General features: G+C 37.4%; 1 protein-coding gene across 1 annotated transcript in view; it reads left to right on the top strand.

Annotated features, from left to right (window-relative positions):
* CCNB3 (cyclin B3) overlaps positions 1–17,807 on the top strand; it is a 61,126-nt gene that overhangs the window by 31,214 nt on the left and 12,105 nt on the right. The window lies entirely within an intron of this gene.

Here is a 17,807-nt window from a genome sequence, read left to right as displayed (position 1 = left end):
CTCAGTTATAGCATTTTTAATTTTGGCCTGACTAGATTTTAGTTCTTTTATCTCTGCAGAAAGGGACTCTCTGGTGTCTTCCATGCTTTTTTCAACCCTGGCTAGTATTGTATCTGTATTGATTAAATCTCTGGCTGTCTTTCCTTCCTGTTCTTTCTTTTGGGGTGAATTCCTCCATCTTGTCATTTTGTTGGATGAAAAAAAATTAATAAAATAAAATAAATAAAAATGAAAAATGGAAAACAAAACAAAAAATTAGAATGAGGGAATCTAGATCCTAGGTGTGTTTTGGTCTGCTTATTAAGAGAAGCTTGATAGAAAAGAGAAAACAGAGAAAAGAAAAAAACACTTAAAAAAACCAAAAATTAAAAAATTTTTAAATAAAATAGGATGAAATAAAAAATTTGAGCTTTCTATATTCAAGAATGAAAAGAAAGAAAAAAAACAACATAAAAAGAGAAGCAAAGAAAATGAGCAAACAAGCAAACAAAAACGCAAATGAAGCTAGATCTAGTTTCCCCTGGAACTGAATCTGGGTAGCACACTATGATCTATAGACTAAGTGGGTGGAAGGGATTTGTGTTGGTCTTCTGGGGGATGTGTCTGGATGGCACAGGTGGGCGGGGCATAATGTAACAGCTCCATTTTCCCCTTGGTGCTATGCTTAGCTCACTGGGGTCGACCAGTATGGGCGTGCTAGAGATGAAAATTGCTTCACCCCACCCTCTAGTCTCTGGAGTGGGAATTTCACACCCTCACAGATGCATGATCAATCACGCCTCCTTTGTCTCAGGGTTCCATCTGCTCCCTGCCTTTACCCTGTGTCCAAGCTGTCTGCCTCCCAGGCAGTGCCTTCTTCCAGAGTTTTATCTCAGATGGCACTGTGTTTCAAAACTCCACACTTCAGAAACCCCCTTGATCCCCACCTCAGACCTGTGCTGATCCTCTGGGAGAGAGTCTCTCCAAGCAATGGAGAGACTCTGGTTTGTTCCAGAAAGCATACACAAGACCGTGGAGTGGCAGAGGCTCAGAGTTTATGGTAAATTGCAACACAGCCAGCATCAGGTTTTGTTGCCCTCAGCAGGTGTCTTTGTTCCTATACCAGTAAAAGTGGCAACTCTCTGGGTCCCACTGAGACTTCTGCCTGTGGAGAGGCAATCTCTCCTATACCAAATGCACTCTAAGCAGGGGAACTGCTTCTCCCCCTGTGGCAAACAGGCCCCCTCAGACTGTGCTACCTGTTCCTGGGGATTCACTCTGCCCCCTCATTAGAGCACTGCCAGGCACTGAGCTCCAAAACTTCAGACTCTGTGCTCCGCTATTTATATAAAACTGACAGTATTGAACCCTCTTCTTTTTTCCCCTTCAGTGGTTTTGGGGAATAGATTTCTTGTTTTCAAGTGTTTTCACTCTTTCTTTCTTTCTCTCTAGCTTTCTGGGAGAGTGCTTTTCTTGCACATTCCTGACTCGCCATACTCTGTCCCCCTTTCTCTTTCTCTCTCTATCCTCTCTCCCACAAAAACAGCTCCCTACCTGTTGCAGAATTTGAGTCTGGAGTTCTCTCTTGTCCAGCAAGAGAGCAGATGCAGAATTAAATGCTAGAGAGGCTAATGTCTGGGAGGAGACAAGAGCCCTGAGTAAGGGTCCTTGTTCTTAGCATCAGAAGGCTTACAAACGTGATACATTTGCAGAGACAATGAAACAGGGAACATTAATTCATGTGTGTGAGAAAAAGGGAGTTTTGAAGATATGCAGTATTAGGGGTTTGGGTCAATACAAAACAAAATCATGGGTCTGTTTATCTTAACTTGCCTAGGGGATAAGGCAGATAGAGCATGGTACCTCAGGGTCAACAAGGCACCTTTCTTTTGCTAATTAGCTCTGCTTTGGGCAATTTCATCCTGCTGTGGTAGCCTATAGCCCTATTTACCTATTTACCTTTTCTGGACCTTCATCCTGTGAAAGCAGTGTTCTGCTTTTGTACTTTGCTAGGGGCATTTTCACCCTGTTTACCTAATCTTGGATGCTTTCATCCTAAGCCTTGTTAACCCATTGGTGCAAGCTCAGGGAATTCCTGAACTTATTCCCCACACCTACCCTTACCTGGCACTGAAACTTCTCTCCCTCAATTCATCTCTCTGCATTTCATACTTGTCAAGATCTGTAGCTCAAATTATGCAGATTGTTGCATTAATCCTCCGTTCTATTTCCTAGGTGTTCAAAATGGTTTCATGTTTATCTAGCTGTGTTTTAGGGATGATACAAGTACAGGGTCCCTATACTATTCTGCCATCTTAACTCCTCTCCTCTCATCATAGTTTTAATTCGCATTTATTTCCTCAAGGGCTAATAATGTTGAATATAATACTTGTTATCTAGATATTCTCTTTGGTGAAGTATTTTAAGTCTTACTTACTTTTTAAATTTAGTAGTTTATTTTCATTGTGTCAAGTTATGAGAGTTCTTTACGTATTCTGGATACAAATCTTGTGTTGGATGTTATTTAAAAATACATCCTACCAGTCTCTAGCCTTTTTATTCTCTTATTTGAGTCTTAAGGAGAGCAAAAGTTTTCGATTTTGATAAAGTCTAGTTTTTCAATGTTTTCTATTGTGGTTTGTGCTTTTTAAGAATTCTCTACCTAAATGTAGGTCATGAATATTTTCTTATATTTTATCTAAAAGTTTAATAGGCTTAACATTAAAGTTGTAATCCATTTTGAGTGAATTTTTGTATAGTATGAGGTTTTTGAGGTCAAAGTTCATATTTTTGCATATGGATGTTCAATTGTTCTAACACCATTTGTGGGAAAATAGGGTTTTTCCATTAAATTGCTTTTGCGCCTTTGTCAAAAATCTATTGACTTTATTTGTGAGGATCTATTTCTATTCTTCTATACTTTATTCTTTTTTATTGATTTCCATGTCACTTTGCCAATATTACACTGTCTTTATTCCTGTAGTTTTATAGTTAAGTCTTAAAACTAGGTAGTATGATCCTTCCAACTCTGTTCTTTTTTTTCAAAATTGTTTTAGCTATTATAGTTCCTTAATCTTTATATATTTTAGAATCACTTTGTTTCTACAAAAAAAAATCGTGCTGAATGTTTGATTAGAAGTGACTTATATCTTGTGCAGAAAAGAGTTAACAGGCCAAATACTGCTCTCCTTAAAAAGTCCTGTTTGCAGAGTTGGCCCTTGTCTGGGCATCTGAGAACTTGAGTGGTAAAAAGTTCCCTACACTGCTATAAAACCCTCCCTTAATGATAACTGTGCCTAAACTCTTTATATAAACAATGTGATTTATTGTGAACACCTTACCTTTTGTGAGTCTGAAACTTTGGCATATGCTAGGCAGAGAGTGCTTATGTGACTAGCTCCCAATAAAATCTTAGGCATTGGGTCATTAATGAGCTTCCCTGATAGACAATACTTTACATGTATTGTCACATCTCATTCCTGGAGGAATTAAGTGCATCCTGAGTGACTCTATTGGGATAAGACTCTTAGAAGCTTATTTCTGGCTTTTGGCAAGCTTTGTATATGTTCCTTTAACCTTTTTTGATTTTACTTTCTGTCTTTTGTTATAATGAATCATAGCCATGAGTATGACTATATGCCAAGTCCTGTGGCTAGGAATCACTTTACCATGGGGTGGTCTTGAGGACCACTGATACACATCTGTAGGTTGATTTGAAAAGAATTGACTCTTTTCTGTGTTGAATCTTCCAATCCATGAATGTGGTATGTGTCTCATTTATTTAGGTTTTCTTTCATCTCTGTCTTTTTACCATATAGATCCATACATGTTTTGTTAGATTTATGCCAAAATATTTTCTTTTCTTATAGCTATTATAAATGATATTTTTAAAAATTTAGTTTTCCATTTGTATACTGCCAGTATGAAATATTGGTATTTATATGTTGACTTTGTATTCTATGACCTTGCTACAATTCACTTGTTAATTCTTTTTATTTATTTATTTATTTTCTTATTTATTTATATTATGATGATAATGATTGTTATTTTAACTTACATCCAAGTTAGTTAGCATATAGTGCAATAATGATTTCAGGAGTAAAATACAGTGATTCATCCCCTGCATATAACATTCAGTGCTCATCCCAACAGGTGTCCTCCTTAATGCTTCTTGCCCATTTAGCCCATCCCCCCACCGAAAGTGCCTCCAGCAACCCTCAGGTTGTTGTTTATATTTAAGAGTCTCTTATGTTTTCTCCCTCTCTGTTTTTATATTATTTTTGCTTCCCTTCCCTTATGTTCATCTCTTTTGTATTTTAAATTCCACACATGAGTGAAGTCATATGATATTTGTCTTTCTCTGACTAATTTCACTCAGCATAATACACTCTAGTTCTATCCACGTTGCAAATGACAATATTTCCTTCTTTTTTTTTTTTTTTTTTTTTTCCCAACGTTTTTTATTTATTTTTGGGACAGAGAGAGACAGAGCATGAACGGGGGAGGGGCAGAGAGAGAGGGAGACACAGAATCTGAAACAGGCTCCAGGCTCTGAGCCATCAGCCCAGAGCCCGACGCGGGGCTCGAACTCACAGACCGCGAGATCGTGACCTGGCTGAAGTCGGACGCTTAACCGACTGCGCCACCCAGGCGCCCCTATTTCCTTCTTTTTGATTGCCGAGTAATACTCCATTGTGTGTGTGTGTGTGTGTGTGTGTGTGTGTGTGTGTGTGTACCACATCTTCTTTATCCATTCGTCCATTGATGGACATTTTGGGCTCTTTCCATACTTTGGCTATTATCAATAGTGCTATTATAAACATTGGGGTTTATGTGCCCCTTTGAAGCAGCACATCTTTATCCTTTGGATAAATACCTAGCAGTGCAATTGCTGGGTCATAGAGTAATTCTATTTTTAATTTTTTGAGGAACCTCCATACTGTTTTCCAGAGTGGCTGCACCAGTTTGTGTTCGCACCAGCAGTGCAAAAGTTTCCTCTTTCTCTGTATTCTCGCCAACATCTATTGCCTGAGTTGTTAATTTTAGCCATTCTGACAGGTGTGAGGTGATATCTCATTGTGGTTTTGATTTGTATTTCCATGATTATGAGTAATGTTAAACATTTTTTCACGTGTCTGTTAACCATATGGATGTCTTCTTTGGAAAGTTGTCTATTCATGTCTTTTGCCCATTTCTTCACTAGATTATTTGCTTTTGGGTGTTGACTTTGATAAGTTCTTTATAGATTTTGGATACTAACCCTTTATCTAGTAATGTCATTTGCAAATATCTTCTCCTATCCTGTCAGTCGCCTTTTAGTTTTGTTGATTTTTCCTTCACCATGCAGAAGCTTTTTATCTTGATGAGGTCCCAATAGTTCATTTTTGCTTTTGTTTCCCTTGCCTCTTGAGATGTGTTGAGTAAAAAGTTGCGGCAGCCAAGGTCAAAGAGGTTTTTGCCTGCTTTCTCCTTAAGGATTTTGATGGCTTCCTGTCTTATGTTTAGCTATTTCATCCATTTTGAGTATTTTTGTGTATGGTGTAAGAACAGTGACATGCAGAAGATCGAACCTGGACCACTTGTTAATTCTTAGGAGCTCTTTTTTTTTTTTATAGATTTCTTGAAATTAGCTACATAGATGATCATGTAATTTGCAATTGGGACAGATTTATTTCTTCCTTTCCAATATTCATGCTTTCAATTTCATTTTTGGATTTTATTGCATTGCATAGGACTTCCATTATAATGTTGAATAGGAGCAGTAAGAGTGGACAACCTTACCTTGTTCCTGATCTTAGGAAGAAAGCAGGTAGTCTTTCACCACTAGTATGATCTTAACTATAGAGTGTTTGTAGACACCCTTGACCAGGTTGAGAAATTGACTTTCCATTCCTAGTCTGCTGATGTATATTTATCATTAATAGATGTTGAATTTTGTCAAATGTTTTTTTCCGATATCTACTGATATAATTTTATTTGTTTTAGACTATTAATATGGTAGATTACATTGATTGATTTTCAAATATTGAAGCAGTCTTATTCCTGGGATAAACCCCATTTGGTCCTGGTATGTTATTCTTTTTATATATTGCTGGATTTTATTTTCTAATATTTTGTTGAGGATATTTGTATCTATGTTTATGATGGACATTTCTCTCTAGTGTTCTCTTTTTGTACTGTCTTTGTCTGGTTTGGTATGAGAATGATACTTCATAAAATAATTTGAGAGTATCCCCCTCTTCTATTTTCTGGAAGAGATGTGTAGAATTGATGTTATTTATTCTCTAAATGTTCTGTAGAATTCACAAGTGAAGCTATTTGGGACTGAAGTTTTCTATTTTCATTTTCCTGAAAGATTTTAACTAGGAATATAATTTCTTTAATGGTTATAAGATGATTCAAGTTACCTATTTTGTTTCAGGTGACTTTTGGTAGTTTGTGGGTGTCAAGGAATTGTTCTATTTCATCTAAGTCGAATTTATATGCATAGAGTTCTTCATGTGTTCTATTATTATTCACTATTTCATTCCTGATATGTGGTAATTTGTGTCTTCTCTCTTTTTGTTTATCAATCTTGCTAGAAGTTTATCAATTTTATTGATCTCAATGAACCAGGTTTTCATTCCATTCGTTTTCTTACTGTTTTTCTGTTTTTAGTTTTTTAAATTTTTAAAAAATGTTTATTTACTTTTGAGAGAGAGAGAGCACAAATTGGGGAAGCTTAGAGGGAGGGAGGGATACACAGAATCCGAAGCAGACTTCATCTAGGCTGTGAGCTGTCAGCACAGAGCCCGACTTGGGGTCGAACTCATGAAGGGTGAGATCATTCCCTGAGCCAAAGTCAGACACTTAACCAACTGAACCACGCAGGTGCCCCTCTGTTTTCAGTTTTGTTGGCATCTGCTCCAATTTATATAGTTTCCTTTTCTCTTACTTTGGGTTTAGTTTGTACTTCTTTTTCTAGTTTCTGAGTGGAAGTTTCTTGTTTCTAAGTGGAAGCTTAGGTTATTGATTTAAGACTTTTCTTCTTTTTAAATAGAAGCAGTTAATGCTATAAATTTCTCCTACTAAGCACTGCTTTAGCTGCATGCCACAAAATTTGGGAGACATCCTCTTTTTTTGTTTTGTTAAGGAAATTTTATTATCTTTTGTTTAAATTTATTTGTTTTGAGAGAGAGAGAGAGAGAGAGAGAGAGAGAGCGCACAAGTGGGGGAGGGACAGGGAGAGAAGGGAGAGAGAGCGAATCCCAAGCAGGTTCTGCACTGTCAGTGCAGAGTCTGATGTGGAGCTCCAACTCACGAACTGCGAGATCATGACCTGAGCCAAAGTCAGATGCTTAGCCAACTGAGCCACCCAGGCACCCTGGGAGACATCCTCTTTGATCCTTGGACTATTTAGAAGTGTTTTTTTTTTTTTTTTTTTAATTTCCAAGTGTTTGGAGGGTTCACTGTTATTTTTCTGTTATCAGTTCTAGTTTAATTCCATTGTGATCAAGGAAAATACTATGATTTTAATTCTTTAAAAAATTTCAAGGGTTATCACCCAGGATATGATCTGTCTTGGTGATTGTTCCACGTGCACTTGAGAAAATGCGTATGCTGTTGATGTTGGAAGTGTTCTATAAATGTCAGTTGGGTCCAGCTGGTTAATGTTGTTAGTTTCATAATTATCCTTGTTGTTTTTCTGTGTACTAATTCTGTTGCTGAGAATAGTACTGAAATTTTCAATTGTAATTGTGAACTTGTATATTTCTTTTTCCAGTTCTGTCATTGGTTGGTTTGTGTATTTTGAAAATACATTAGGAACATACACATTGAAGATTGTTATATCCTCTTTATAGTGTTTTGTGACTTGCTTTTTTTCTCATGTAACAGTGTTCATGTAATTGTGACATCTTTCCAGTTAAATTGATGTATTTTTATATCAGTTTTGTTGACTATATAGTATTCTGTTCTTCAACTGTCATTATTTATCCAACCCCCTATTAATGGACATTTAGGTTATTTCTAAAATTTGCTCTTAGAAATAACCCTGTAGTGAACATGCATATGCTTACATTGTAGACAATTGTACTGTTGTTTTTCTGTAATAAATTACTTGGAATAGAAGTATTAGGCCAAAGCAGTACACATTTAGAGTTTTATACATATAGGCACTGTCCTTCTGAAATATCATGCCCATAGTACTTTTACTGAATGAAAGTGATTGTTTTCTCACAATCTTACCAACATAGGGTGTTATGTTTTTTTGCCATCTGATGAATGAAAAATTTTAGTGTTTCTTTTTTTTGTTATTTTTTTTAAATATATGAAATTTATTGTCAAATTGGTTTCCATACAATACCCAGTGCTCATCCCAAAAGATGCCCTCTTTAATACCCATCACCCACCTTCCCCTCACTTAGTGTGTTTCTTTAGGTTGATGCATTGGCATTTTAAGTAGTCAGGCCCATCAGTTTTTTTTTTTTTTTATGGTTTTAAGATTTGTTTCTTGCCTAGAAAAGTCTTATCCAGTCACAATTATATAAATATTTCTCTGAATTTTTTTCTAGAACATTTATAGTTTCATGTTCACATTTAAATCTTTAATTGGAATTTATTTTGGTTTTGGTGTTAGCACCTATACACTTCCCCCCAGTGATTATCCGGTCATTCTAACACCATTTATTTGTTTTCATTATCTAGCAGTTTGAAATGATATATTTTTTATTATTGAAGTACAGTTGGCAAACAATGTTATATTAGTTTCATGTGTACAACACAGTGATTCAACAATTCTGTACATTACTCTGCACTCACTACAATGAGTGTACTCACCATCTCTTACCATACAGCATTATTACAATATTATTGACTATATTCCCTATGCTGTACTTCTCATCTCTGTAACTTAACTTATTTTATAACTGGAAGTTTGGACCTCTTAATGTTTAATCACATATACTTGGGTTTGTTTATGGTGTTTCCATTTCTATTCTTTGGTACATTTGTCTATGCTAATATCAGTAGTATGCTGTTTTTATTATTATGGCTTTGTAATACATTTATTACCTCTTTACTTACTTTACAAAATATTCATCATTGTTCTTACACATTAATTCTTCCAGGTGGGCTGTAGAGTAGTTTTGTCAACTTTTCAGAAATAGCCTGTTCAGATTAATTTACATAGAATTCACAAATTTTACGGTACCAAATTTTCCAAGTCAGTTATGTTGTGTCTGTTTAGTTACCAGGTCTTCTTTTACAATTTTAAGTTTTAAAAAAGTCGTCTTCGTATTGGTCTCACTGATGTGAAAAGGTTTTTCTTGGGTACTGAGGAATTTTTTTAATGTTATGCGTGCTATCCTTTTAATTTTTAAATTTATTCATATATTGGGAAAGCAGTATGTTTTCTGTATTTATTTTGCATTCATCTACTTTTCTGAACTTGGTCATGGTTTATTGACTTTACTCTTGGATTGGATATGCTTTTACTTTATTTAGAATTTTTGCTTCTATATTCACAAATAAGATTCCTTTGTAAATGTTTGATCAAGGGTGCTGTGTTTGTTAAGTTGTGGTGCCAGACCTACTCTAGCTTAACATAATTGGAGAAATTTTCCTACAGTACTAAGTTTAACATGATAATTATTTTCCTTTATGAACTTGCCCATGAATTTATTGATGCAAGGTACCGTTTAGTCATTCTCGGATAATAGTCATTCTCGGATAACCCTTTCTTTCTAATAACACCGATGGTTATTGGCCTACTAAGGTTTTTTTCTGTAAATTTTTTTTAATGTTTATTCTTAGGGAGAGAGAGAGCGAGCACATGCAGGGTAAGGACAGAGAGAGGGAGACATAGAATCTAAAGCAGACTCCAGGCTCAGAGCTGTCAGCACAGAGCCTGACATGGGGCTTGAACTCATGAACCGCGAGATCATGACCTGAGCCCAAGTAGGACACTTAACCAACTGAGCCACCCAGGTGCCCCTGGCCTATTAAGGTTTTATTATTCCTCATGAGTCATTTTTGTACTTTATATTTTCTTTAAAAAATCATCTATTTTTGAAAAAAAAGTTTTAAGTTTATTTAGAGAGAGAGAGAGTTGGGGAGGCAGAGAGAGAGAGAAGGAGATAGAGAGAATCCCAAGCAGGCTCCACGCTGTCAGTGCAGAGCCCAGTGTAGGGCTTGAACCCACAAACCACGAGATCATGACCTGAGCTGAAATCAAGAGTTGGATGCTTAACTGACTAAGCCACCAGGTACCCCCCAAAATAATCTATTTTCTAGATATTTTGACAGTCATTATCATAGTCTATCTATGGTATTTTTAATTAATCCTTTGTAATTATTTCTTTTCTCATTAAAAATGTGCGTTGTGTTAGCTTGCTTTCATGTGTTTGCATGCATGTGCATGCTGTCTTTAGTGTTCCTGCAAAAGTTTCATTCAGTTTTCTGGTCAAAGAACCAGCTCATGGATATATGTATAACTTCTCCTTTTTAAAAATTTTTGACATTTGCTTTCATCTTTATTTTACTCTTAGTTTATTAAAATTTATGTTTTCCCTATCTTCTTGAAATGAGTGCTTAGTCTGTTGTAATTGTTTCTGACTTCATGATAAAAGCTTTAAAGGCATACGTTTTCTTCTGAGTAGCAGTTCTGATTACATTCCATTAATTTTGAAAAGTAGCATTGTAGCTATCTTAGTTTTTTTCCCTCAATAATCTGCAAGTGCAATTTTTATTTCTTTGTTGACCTAGGATTTGTTTCTTTCTATATTGTCAAAAATAGTTCTTACCATTTTTTTCAAATGCTTTGCTTTTCTTTATTTGGTTTATTCTTTTATTGCCAATTTCTAGATTTATTGTATTGTATATTGAGAAAGTGACTTGAATAATTTCTGTTTTTCTTAATGAGATTTTCTTCATGGATTTAAATATAATGGGTTTTTATAAATGATTCACTGATGTTTGTAGAAAATAGGATTCTCTTTAGAATACATAGATCATTGTATCAATTATTTTTGACTTTATTATATAATTTATATGCTAACTTATTTTTCTGCTTATATTATCAAAGTCTAAGGGAAGTGTGATAACCATTGACAATCATTGTTTGGTTCATTTCTCCTGACATTTCTTCAACCCCTCCTTCTCACTTTAAACTCTGCCCTATACAATTTTTTAACTGCAAAATTAATAAATGTTTATAATATGTGTGTATGTTTTCATATATATTTGTGTATATATATATATGAATAAAATCAACAACGCTTTTATTCCTCAGAGGTAACAACAATAAATTAGTGTGTATCATTCCAGATATTTTTTATTTTTTGTATTATTATATTTTTTTAAATATGAAATTTATTGTCAAATTGGTTTCCATACAACACCCAGTGCTCATCCCAAAAGGTGCCCTCCTCAATACCCATCACCCACCCTCACCTCCCTCCCACCCCCCATCAACCCTCAGTTTGTTTTCAGTTTTTTAAGCATCTCTTATGTTTTGGCTCCCTCCATCTCTAACCTCTTTTTTTTTTCCTTCCCCTCCCCCATGGTCTTCTGTTAAGTTTCTCAGGATCCTCATAAGAGTGAAAGCATATGGTATCTGTCTTTCTCTGTATGACTTACTTCACTTAGCATAACACTCTCCAGTTCCAGTCATGTTGCTACAAAAGGCCATGTTTCATTCTTTCTCTTTGCCATGTAGTATTCCATTGTGCATATAAACCACAATTTCTTCACAGATTCATCAGTTGATGGACATTTAGGCTCCTTCCATAATTTGGCTATTGTTGAAAGTGCTGCTATAAATAATGTGGTACAAGTGCCCCTCTACATCAGCACTCCTGCATCCCTTGGGTAAATTCCTAACAGTGCTATTGCTGGGTCATAGGTTAGATCTACTTTTAATTTTTTGAGGAACCTCCACACTGTTTTCCAGAGTGGCTGCACCAGTTTGCATTCCCACCAACAGTGCAAGAGGGTTCCCGTTTCTCCACATCCTCTCCAGCACCTGTAGTCTCCTGATTTGTTCATTTTAGCCACGCTGACTGGCATGAGGTGATATCTGAGTGTGGTTTAGATTTGTATTTCCCTGATGAGGAGTGACATTGAGCATCTTTTCATGTGCCTGTTGGCCATCTGGATGTCTTCTTTAGAGAAGAGTCTATTCATGTTTTCTGCCCATTTCTTCACTGGATTATTTGTTTTTCAGGTGTGGAGTTTGGTGAGCTCTTTAGATTTTGGATACTAGCCCTTTGTCTGATATGTCATTTGCAAATATCTTTTCCCATTCAGTTGGTTGCCTTTTAGTTCTGTTGATTGTTTCCTTTACAGTGCAGCAGGTTTTATCTTCACGAGGTCCCAATAGGTCATTTTTGCTTTTAATTCCCTTGCCTTTGGGGATGTGTCAAGTAAGAAATTGCTGAGGCTGAGGTCAGAGAGGTTTTTTCCTGCTTTCTCCTCTAGGGTTTTGGTGGTTTCCTGTCTCACATTCAGGTCCTTTATCCATTTTGAGTTTATTTTTGTGAATGGTGTTAGAGAGTGGTCTAGTTTCATCCTTCTGCATGTTGCTGTCCAGTTCTCCCAGCACCGTTTGTTAAAGAAACTGTCTTTTTTTCCATTGGATATTCTTTCCTGCTTTGTCAAAGATTAGTTGGCCATACTTTTGTGGGTCTAGTTCTGGGGTTTCTATTCTATTCCATCGGTCTATGTGTCTGTTTTTGTGCCAATATCATGCTGTCTTGATGATGACAGCTTTGTAGTAGAGGCTAAAGTCTGGGATTGTGATGCGTCCTGCTTTGGACTTCTTCTTCAAAATTACTTTGGCTATTTGGGGCCTTTTGTGGTTTCATACAAATTTTAGGATTGCTTGTTCTAGCTTCGAGAAGAATGCTGGTGCAATTTTGATTGGGATTGCATTGAATGTGTAGATAGCTTTGGGTAGTATTGACATTTTAACAATATTTATTCTTCCAATCCATGAGCATGGAATGTTTTTCCATTTCTTTATATCTTCTTCAATTTCTTTCATAAGATTTCTATAGTTTTCAGCATACAGATCTTTTACATCTTTGGTTAATTTATTCCTAGGTATTTCATGCTTCTTGGTGCAATGGTGAATGGGATCAGTTTCTTTATTTGTCTTTCTGTTGCTTCATTATTAAGTGTATAAGAATGCAACTGATTTCTGTACATTGATTTTGTATCCTGCAACTTTGCTGAATTCATGTATCAGTTCTAGCAGACTTTTGGTGGAGTCTATCGGGTTTTCCGTGTATAAGATCATGTCATCTGCAAAAAGTGAAAGCTTGACTTCATCTTTGCCAATTTGGATGCCTTTGATTTCCTTTTGTTGTCCTGATTGCTGATGCTAGAACTTCCAACACTGTGTGAAACAACAGCGGTGAGAGTGGACATCCCTGTCGTGTTCCTGATCTCAGGGAGAAAGCTCTCAGTTTTTCCCCATTGAGGATGATATTAGCTGTGGGCTTTTCATAAGTGGCTTTGATGATGTTTAAGTATGTTCCTTCTATCCCAACTTTCTCGAGGGTTTTTATTAAGAAAGGATGCTGAATTTTGTCAAATGCTTTCTTTGCATCGATTGACAGGATCATATGGTTCTTATATTTTCTTTTATTAATGTGATGTATCACATTGATTTGTGAATGTTGAATCAGCCCTCCAGCCCAGGAATGAATCCCACTTGATCATGGTGTATAATTCTTTTTATATGCTGTTGAATTTGATTTGCTAGTATCTTATTGAGAATTTTTGCATCCATATTCATCAGGGATATTGGCCTGTAGTTTTCTTTTTTTGCTGGGTCTCTGTCTGGTTTAGGAATCAAAGTAATACTGGCTTTATAGAATGAGTCTGGAGGTTTTCCTTCCCTTTCTATTTTTTGGAACAGCTTGAGAAGGATAAGTATTATCTCTGATTTAAATGTCTGGTAGAATTCCCCAGGGAAGCCATGTGGTCCTGAACTCTTATTTGTTGGGAGATTTTTGATAACTGATTCAATTTCTTCCCTGGTTATGGGTCTGTTCAAGTTTTCTGTTTCTTCCTGTTTGAGTTTTGGAAGTGTGTGGGTGCTTAGGAATTTGTCCATTTCTTCCAGGTTGTCCATTTTGTTGGCATACAATTTTTCATAGTATTCCCTGATAATTTCTTGTATTTCTGAGAGATTGGTTGTAATAATTCCATTTTCATTCATGATTTTATCTGTTTGGGTCATCTCCCTTTTCTTTTTGAGAAGCCTGGCTAGAGGTTTATCACTTTTGTTTATTTTTTCAAAAAACCAACTCTTGGTTTCATTGATCTGCTCTCCAATATTTTTAGATTCTATATTGTTTATTTCTTCTCTGATCTTTATTATTTCTCTTCTGCTGGGTTTGGGGTGTCTTTGCTGTTCTGCTTCTATTTCCTTAAGTGTGCTGTTAGATTTTGTATTTGGGATTTTTCTTGTTTCTTGAGATAGGCCTGGATTGCAATGAATTTTCCTCTGAGGACTGCCTTTGCTGCATCCCAAAGCGTTTGGATTGTTGTATTTTCATTTTCATTTTCCATATATTTTTAAGTTTCTTCTCTAATTGCCTGGTTGACCCATTCATTCTTTAGTAGGGTGTTCTTTAACCTCCATGCTTTTGGAGGTTTTCTATACTTTTTCCTGTGGTTGAGTTCAAGCTTCATAGCACTGTGGTCTGCAAGTGTGCATGGTATGATCTCAATTCTTTTATACTTATGAAGGGCTGTTTTGTGACCCAGTATGTGATCGATCTTGGAGAATGTTCCATGTGCACTCGAGAAGAAAGTATATTCTGTTGCTTTTTGATGCAGAGTTGTAAATATATCTGTCAGGTCCATCTGATCCAATGTATCATTCAGGGCCCTTGTTTCTTTATTGATCCTGTGTCTGGATGATCTATCCTTTGCTGTAAGTGGAGTATTAAAGTCCCTTGCAATTACCACATTCTTATCAATAAGATTGCTTATGTTTGTGATTAATTGTTTTATACATTTGGGGGCTCCCGTATTCGGCACATAGACATTTATAATTGTTAGCTCTTCCTGATAGATAGACCCTGTGATTATTATATAATGCCCTTCTTCACCTCTTGTTACGGCTTTTAATTGAAAGTCTAGTTTGTCTGATATAAGTATGGCTACTCCAGCTTTCTTTTGACTTCCAATAGCATGATAGATAGTTCTCCATCCCCTCATTTTCAATCTGAAGGTATCCTCAGGTCTAAAATGAGTGTCTTGTAGACAGAAAATAGATGGGTCTTGTTTTTTTATCCATTCTGACACCCTATGTCTTTTGGTTGGAGCATTTAGTCCATTTACATTCAATGTTATTATAGAAAGATATAGGTTTAGAGTCATTGTGATGTCTGTAGGTTTCATGCTTGTAGTGATGTCTCTGGTACTTTGTGGTCCTTGCAACATTTCACTCACAGAATCCCCCTTAGGATCTCTTGTAGGGCTGGTTTAGTGGTGATGAATTCTTTCAGTTTTTGTTTGTTTGGGAAGACATTTATCTCTCCTATTCTGATTGACAGACTTGGTGGATAAAGGATTCTCGGCTGCATATTTTTTCTGTTCAACACATTGAAGATTTCCTGTGGTTCCTTTCTGGCCTGCCAAGTTTCAGTAGATAGATCTGCCACTAGACTTATTGGTCTCCCCTTACACGTTAGAGCGTGCTTATCCCTAGCTGCCTTCAGAATTTTCTCTTTATCCTTGTATTTTGCCAGTTTCGCTATGATATGTTGTGCAGAAGATTGATTCAAGTTATATCTGAAGGGAGTTCTCTGTGCCTCTTAGATTTCAATGCCTTTTTCCTTCCCCAGATCAGGGAACTTCTCAGCTATGATTTGTTGAAGTATACCTTCAGCCCCTTTCTCTCTTTCTTCCTTTTCTGGAATTCCTATGATACAGCTATTGTTCCGTTTCATTGCATCACTTAGTTCTCTAATTCTCCCCTCATGCTCCTGGATTTTTTTTATCTCTCTTTTTCTTAGCTTCCTCTGTTTCCATAATTTTATCTTCTAATTCACCTATTCTCTCCTCTGCCTCTTCAATCCGAGCTGTGCTCCTTTCTATTTTATTTTGCACCTCATTTATAGCATTTTTTAGCTCCTCATGACTGTTTCTTAGTCCCCTAATCTCTGTAGCAATGGATTCTCTGCTGTCCTGTATACTTTTTTCAAGCCTAGTGATTAATTTTATGACTATTATTCTAAATTCTTGTTCCATTATATTGCTTAAATCGTTTTTGATCAATTCGTTAGCTGTTGCTACTTCCTGGGGTTTCTTTTGAGAAGAATTCTTCCGTTTCATCATTTTGGATAGTCCCTGGGGTGGCGTGGAACTGCAGGGCACTTCCCCTGTGCTATCTGGAGTAACTTGTGTTGGTGGGCGGGGCTGCAGTCAGACCGGATGTCTGCCCCCAGCCCACCGCTGGGGCCACAGTCAGACTGGTGTGTAGCTTATCTCCCCTCTCCCAGGGGCAGGACTGACTGTGGAGTGGTGTGGCCCCTGTCTGGGCTACTTGCACACTGCCAGGCTTGTGGTGCTGCTTTGATGGGTTCTGGCATATTAGCCGGGGTGGATGGGTGGATCCGCAAGGTGCACAGGGGCGGGAGGGGCAGGCTTAGCTCACTTTGCCATCATTGGACAGCTTCGGGAGGGTCCCTGCAGCCCTGGGAGGGAGGCAGACCCGTCAGAGGGATGGATCCACAGAATCACAGCATTGGGAGTTTGCACGGTGCAAGCAAGTTCGGTGATGGGAACTGGTTCCGTTTGGGATTTTGGCTGGGGGATGGGAGAGGGAGATGGCGCTGGCCAGCGCCTTTATTCCCCGCCGAACTGAGCTCTGTCTTCTGGGGCTCAACAACTTTCCGTCCTGGTATCCTCCCGCCCTCCCTGCTCTCTGAGAGCAGAGCTGTTGACTTTTAATATTCCAGATGTTAAGTCCTGCTGGCTGTCAGAACTCACTACGTCTGGCTCCTCCGCTTTTGCAAGTCAGACTCGGGGGTTCTGCCTCGCCCATTGGGCTGCCCCTCCACTGCCCCAGCTCCCTCCTGCCAGTCCCTGTAGCATGCGCCCCCTCTCCACTCTTCCTACCCTCTTCCCTGGGCCCCTTGTCTACACTTGGCTCTGGAGAGTCCATTCTGCTAGTATTCTGGCGGTTTTCTGGGTTATTTAGGCAGATGTGGGTGGAATCTAAGCGATCAGCAGGACGAGGTGAGCCAAGCGTCCTCCTATGCCACCATCTTCTCTGCAAACTGAAGCGGGGCTTGTGCTTACTAGCAGAGAGGCTCAAGCTGCCCAGATGGGGGGCTCGAGCTCACCCTATCTTTCTTTAAAAATCTTACATTTTATGAGGAATACATGAATGCACACATATATAGACATATGTATACATATAAAAATACCATTTTGAAATTTATTTAAATTTTTATCTTAAAATTTTTTTTAAATGTTTATTTATTTTTGATAGAGACAGAGTGTAAGTGGGGGAGGGACAGAGAGAGAGGGAGACACAGAATTTGAAGCAGAATCCAAGCTCTGAGCTGTCAGCAGAGCCCACCACGGGGCTTGAACCCACAATCTGTGAGATCATGACCTGAGATGAAGTCGGACACTTAACCAACTGAGCCACCCAGGCGTCCCTAAAAATACCACTTTTTAATGAGTGTGGGTTTTGTGATATTTTTGTTACATGAATAGGTCATGCTGTACACATTGTTCTGCAACTTGCTCTTTTAGAACGTCTTAGCAATTTTTCCAGCTGTTGCATAATATTCTATTATACGGATAGAGTCTATTATTTAATC

The sequence above is a fragment of the Panthera onca genome, chromosome X (assembly GCF_046562875.1).
Source record: "Panthera onca isolate mPanOnc1 chromosome X, mPanOnc1 haplotype 2, whole genome shotgun sequence".
NCBI classification, from domain to species: Eukaryota; Metazoa; Chordata; class Mammalia; order Carnivora; family Felidae; genus Panthera; species Panthera onca.
Note: the sequence above shows the minus strand (reverse complement) of the source record. Positions and strands in the feature narration are given on the sequence as shown.